This window comes from Orcinus orca, chromosome 2 (genome assembly GCF_937001465.1).
Source record: "Orcinus orca chromosome 2, mOrcOrc1.1, whole genome shotgun sequence".
Classification (NCBI taxonomy): Eukaryota; Metazoa; Chordata; class Mammalia; order Artiodactyla; family Delphinidae; genus Orcinus; species Orcinus orca.
Window position 1 is genome coordinate 144726384 of NC_064560.1, and position 6554 is coordinate 144732937.

The 6554-nt window shown below is 35.8% G+C and overlaps 1 long non-coding RNA gene across 2 annotated transcripts in view; it reads left to right on the forward strand.

Annotated features, from left to right (window-relative positions):
* Nucleotides 1–4763, forward strand: part of LOC117201395 (uncharacterized) — a 72092-nt gene extending 67329 nt beyond the window's left edge. For both annotated transcript variants that reach the window (XR_007475453.1, XR_004483412.2), the window contains exon 4: nucleotides 3902–4763. This is a non-coding gene — a long non-coding RNA (uncharacterized LOC117201395). The remainder of the gene's footprint in view (nucleotides 1–3901) is intronic.
* Nucleotides 4764–6554: the final 1791 nt, after the last annotated feature.

Below are 6554 nucleotides of genomic sequence, written 5' to 3' on the forward strand. Positions count from 1 at the left end.
TCATTTATAATCTGTTCATCTTTGATAAGAAAGAATCTACATTTTCATTTTGGCTTGCTTTGTTTATGTCTCCTCCTAGTGGCTTCAGACGACAATGTTCATAAATTTCTGGGAGCCATGTTGAGCTTTACCCTATTTCCTGCTTTCTGTGATTAGCTCTCTGCAAAGGAGAAGCTTTGTCTCAACATGGCTCCAGCAATGGTCCATTATAAACTATCTTTGAGTAGTACGACACTTTTACAGGTGCAGCAGACCCTTGGGCAGTCCCATGTCCATCTCTAACTTCCATGTCCAAATATGGAGCCAAAGGAACCACTGAGTGCCCCTCACTGTCTTCTTCCCAGGCATAGATGCCATAGATTCTTGTTGTTCCTCTGCTTAAGCTTCTGTCAAGTTACACCACCTCAAAAAAAGCACTGAACACCAAATACAGGAACATGTATCAAGTTGTGCAAAGAGCTCATTATGTTATTATAATAACATAAGGGAGATTCTGAAATTCAATGGCCCAGTAAACTTCTAGTAGGAAAATGAGATACCAGTCTCCTACCCTGCAGGAAGCTCCAGTGTCTATGTCTCTAAGAGTAAAGCTCTACCTGTAAATTCTCACTCTGCTTGGGGAGGAAAGAATCCTACTTTTTTCCCAAATAGGCAGGGGAGTAAAATCATTTTATTTCTAACATCAATTTCCTCATCAGTGGTAACCCAGATTTTTCTTCTTTTCTCCTTCGCTTTAGTTTTTTTCATTATATACCCTAGTGGGGAGTGCAATGAAGTAGGAGCAAGGGAGTAGGAGAAAGGGAGTTCACTGAGGAAGAGAGGGTTTGGTCTGGTTTTGTAAGCCCTGGAAGATAGTGTCTGACCCTATTTATGAATTAACGTTTTAAAAATATGGAGCATCTAGTATCCATTGTTTATTACTGTGGATCCTAGCACTGTTTTGCAGGGTCATCAGTAAAATTCTTCAGTCAATATCCAGTCAAAAACATATCACTTCAACTCATGCTACATTCCATGCTTTCAGGTGTCTTCTGTCACTGCTCCCTACATTGCCTTCCCTATCTTGGTGAATAGCAACTTCACTTTACAGTTTTTCCAGCCAGCTTAGAATTATTATTGATCCTCCCATTTTTTTATAGTTCACATCAAAATTAATGAGCAAATATTCTCAGCTGTACCTTCAAAAATGTCCAGAAATTGAATATTTCTGACCTGGAACACCACTGCTATACTGGTTTAAACTATCTTTAACTGTCTTCTGAATTATTTCAATAGCTTCCTAACCAGCCAGGGTGCTGATGCTTTAGCCTTCCATCCTTCACGCCAATTCTCAACAAAGCAGACAGAGTAATTATTTTAAAAGATAAATCTCGTATTTCATTCCACAAATACTTTAAAAAATCCTCCAGTGATTTCCCATGTAATTTACAGTGACTCTAAGGCCTTTAGATCTGTCTCCCTGCCCTACTTACCTCTGCGCTATTCTTTAAAAAAGGTTGGCACATTCTGGTTTCAGGATTTTTGCTCTTACCAGTCTGCTGGCTTGAAATTCTGTCCCCACAGATATGTACATGGCTCATTTCCTCAACAACTTGCAATATCATCATTATTATGAAACCATTTCTGACTTCCTTATTTAAACATTTAATTCTACCTTATCATCTTCATTTCTATGCCTTATCACTAACTTATTTTTCTCTATAGAATTGATTATCTCAAGGCTCTCTACTTAGCAAAAGGAATATTATCTATTAATGATTGCTTAATAAACAATCATCAAATCTCAGTGGCATCTAACAATTAGATTTTCTTTTTCATGTATCTATGGGTCAGCTTCAAGTTAGCTCTGGCCTACTTTTGGTTGCAGCTTGTAGTCTAGTCTACTCTGATTTTTAATTCTGAGGCCCATGTTGGACAGGCAACAGCTACCTGGAGGAAACTCTTCTCTGTAATGGCAGTGACCAAAGGGGGCATACTGACTGCACACACACATTTTGAGCATCTATTTTCATTTTGCCTACTAACATTGCATTGCCTAAAATAACTCATGTGGTTAAGTCCAAAGTCAAGAATGGATGTGTATACAGTCTGCCCATGGAGATAGAAGAGTATGAAATTTTTTGTTAACTATTGAATGTATCATATATGTGGAAATAGAATTTAACCAGCTGTAACAGGTGAAAAGATTTAGATTGGACAATTACAGAAGTATTCTAACTTCTAATATATACATCAAATTGTATTCAATTAAATTAGACAAATATAAGGATTTTCAAGTGGAAAATTAGACTCCACTTTGATGTTGGCTTTGGCACTTAGTGTCAAAGGATGTGTGTGATTCAGATAAGTGAAAGAGAAGACAGAGGAAAGTCTTCAGCAAGAAAGCTAGTTAAGCAAAAGTTCAGAGGAAGGAAAAAACAAAGTTTTCAAGTAGTGTCTAAGTTCTCCTTTACTCTCACTTCCCAAACAATTCAGTCCAAAACCATTAAGTGAGACTGGGTGGCCCAGGCCTTGCAGAAGCCCCAGTAGGGGGAGAAGAAAGACCATATGTTAAGATTACTTTTGTGGTGTAAAATAGCTAGCTACTGGGAAACAGCTGCATAGTCCAGGGAGATCAGCTCTGTGCTTTGTGACCACCTAGAGGGGTGGGATAGGGAGGGTGGGAGGGAGATGCAACAGGGAGGGGATATGGGGATATATGTATACATATAGCTGATTTACTTTGTTATACAGCAGAAATTAACACAACATTGTAAAGCAATTATACTACAATAAAGATGTTAAAAAAAAAAAGATTACTTTCGTGAATATTCCATATTCCATCCTGGGTTCCTAATTTTAGTTTCCTTACTGCCTCTTCCTTCTTGTCCCTATTATTTGACTCACTTCAATATATTTCCTGATGAATTCTATCTGTTGTACTTTTTATTTCATACATTTTCCGATTCATAGTTTTCCTTTAACCTCCTTTGGAATACAAGAAGTTTTACTCTTTTTGTTGTGTTTAGCTAGTCTATATGAGAGCCTAGGTGAACCAGGGCTTCCCTTGACATCTGAATATTCACAGAGATGTCATTTTTTCCATTCTCAGTGCTCTGATTATAAATAGCCAACCTCATGATGTGAGAAACTTATAATGTGAGACTATATTGTAAGACATCACAGGTTTTAAGGAAGAATGAATAAATCCTCCATTATTAGGTCCCTTCTCCATCTGCTACTTATTCTAACTCCATGATGGATTAACTAACCCTTTCTTCTCTACTCACATTTAAATTCTGTAACCAAAACATGTCCTTAACTTAGCTAGTAACTATCCTACAAGGCAACTCAATTGCAGGACCACTGTGCAGGCTGTTGGTCAGAGTAGATGTGGCTGTTTTGAGATCCAACCACATTTCCTAGTCTAATCATTATACTGTGGTAAGATAATTTGGTACAAATTGCATTATTCATTCATAAGGAATCCCTCATGAGAGAGTTACATCCATGCCAGGCAGTCTGAGGCTTCTAAATAAGGAGGGTACTTGCCTGGTACATTTCCACTTCAGAACATCAGCAAACAGACTCTCCATTTGCACATTCTACAATTCTGAACTATCCCCTCCTTCTGCTGTTCCTCCCATGACTCACCACATAAACATTTCATTGTTGTTGTTGGTTTTTAACAATAATATGGTTACATCTCTCCTGAATGTATGAGTTTAAACTTTTCCTTTATCTTTTAGTTTGTTTGTAGTTTATGTCCTAAATATACTTCAACCACTAAAAATAAACATCCACTAATTAATGTATGAAAATAAAAAATCGTTACCTTTGCCCATAGATCAAAGAGATCAGAAGTACATTATTTAGAGGTATTTAACAGATAATGTAACTCGATTATATTCTCATTTTACAGGTGATTAATGAAGCATATTGAAGAGGATTCAGGAGATGTTATTTCAAGTTGATCTCTGTCTCCAAAGTGTCAATATTTTGGGGGGGGGGGTGGCACATTTTAAGACTTCTCATCCAATTTTGTACATTTTATAATAAGGATCACAGAGGATAAGTTACTTGCCCTAGAGCCTTGACTCTCAGACTTTCTACTATAGTACTTATGTCATTAAATAATTGTTTTCTCATAAAAGTCATAACATCTGATCTGTAGCTTATAAGGAAAAGTCTAATTTGATTTTTACTGTCCCTTCTTAAATTATATGATTCTATGAACTAAATTTGTTTATTTAATCCTCTCCTAGACCTCAACTGGATATATCCGCATTTGGCATATTCTTTAATCCCTTTCCTCTCATATGGAGAATAAGGAAACTTTAATCCTTTTCCTCTCATATGGAAAACAGATGCACTGAAAACACCCTAGAATCCATCCCAGCATAGTTGCTTCTGCTCTACTGCCAGTTTCCTGCGTTAATGCTTATGGAGATTTGCTATACTTGACATCTTTCAAGAGTGTATAGAGTAAGTACATCACTGCCTATAGTTTTATATTAATGAATCCTTATTAATATTTCTATGTGATGTGGTATCACATTTGTGTCAACTTTCTTAGGTTGCTTTATCTATTTCCTTTTTTCTTTGTCAATTTTCCCATATTAGAGAGAAAAGCATTTCTCATCTAGGTTGGAAAACCTCTATAATTACATGTCTAACCCCTATCACTTTTCTTTAGGTCTATTACAATATTCTTTCATTTGTCTTGCCAAACATCACTCACAGCATTTGGGGTATAGTGACTCTTAGAGTAGCCAGTGAATAAATACATGTTTCAGAGGGTTTGTTTGTTTTTTTGTTTGTTTGTTTTTAATCTTAATAGGTGGAAGTGAAGCAAGTAGCAGTCTCAACTCTCCCACACATTTATTATCAATTTCATATTAAGCAAATGAGAACAGACATTTAAATTGTAATAAAGTTTTATAGAACAGCAAAGTAAAACATTCATCTAAACTAAATGTTATTTCCTGATCAAATGTTAATCAGTGGGATTTCATAAATTTAAATTTTATTCTGGTAAGATATTTGTAAAACTATAGCTTACGTTTTCCTTGCTATGCATGAGAATATTTAGCAGTAAGGAAAAGTGACTTCTGCTTCTAGTCAGAAAAAGACCCAGAGGACTTCCCTGGTGGTTCAGTGGTTAAGAATCCACCTGCCAATGCAGGGGACACAGGTTCGAGCCCTGGTCCGGGAAGATCCCACATGCCACGGAGCAACTAAGCCTGTGTGCCACAACTACTGAGCCTGCACTGTAGAGCCCGCAAGCCACAGCTACTGAGCCAATGTGCCACAACTACTGAAGCCCGCACGCCTAGAGCCTGTGCTTCACAACAAGAGGAGCCACCACAATGAGAAGCCCACGCACCGCAACAAAGAGTAGCCCCAGCTTGCCGCAACTAGAGAAAGCCTGCACACAGCAACGAAGACCCAACGCAGCCAAAAATAAATTTATTTTAAAAAACCCATATATTAAAAAAAAGATGCATTTATTAAAAAAAAGAAAAAGACCCAGAGACTTATCTCTCACTGTCTCACTGATAATAAGCCAACATTTATATAACTCATAGCACAATAGAATTTTAAGACAACAGATAATGTTAGAGATTAAGTACAAACCCTCATGTTACTGGTAAAGAATATGAAAACTGCAAAAGTGAAATAATATTAACAGTAAAATAATTTTGAAAACTAGCATTTGTTGAACACATAACACAATTATGCACTTAGTTTGCATTATACCATTTTATACACAGAACAATCCTTGAGGTAAGTGCCATTATTAAAGAATTGCACATTAACATAGAGGAAGAATTAGAAACTGTGTTTTCAAATCTCAGCGCAGGGTTATTTTTAACTCAGTAGTCTACATCTTAATTGTAAATATTTTTTAATCATTAAAATATTTTCCAGTTTCTGTCGATTGCATGGGGCATTTTATGCTGAATAAAAATAGCATATATCATATTAAAACTAAAACATAAACATGATTTACTATGGGATTGATTGTCAAATACAAAACCATAAAGACTAAATCTTCTTTCTAATGAATTTAGTAGAGGAAAACGATTCCAAAAATTCCCATTCAAGCTTACCAAAAAATCCAGCCTACACTTAGATCAGGCATAGCCACTCACATTTCTGGTAACTATAATAAAGTTTGTGACTCATCAGTAAGAAAAGTCTATGAAAAATGCTTCAGTATATTCATGACAGCTTCATAAACTTCATACCAATGATATTTTAATTAACCATGGAATAATTTGGCAACTGATAATTTTGGGAGCATACAATACAGATAATTTTTGTTCAGCCCAATCTATTATAATAATTGACTAATCCAAGAGGTACTACATTTTAAAACCCATAGTTAAATTTAATTTAGGGTTCTGTAATGTGTTAGAAGGAAGAGAGCAGGTATACCTATAAAATAACATTTCTAAAAATCCAAAGCAGAGCTTTTAGATTTCGTTTACTTCCATTGAACTTATTCAAAGAAAGACTTATTCTTGTAGTTTTATATCTACTAAATCAAGTTAACAATAAATCCTCATTTT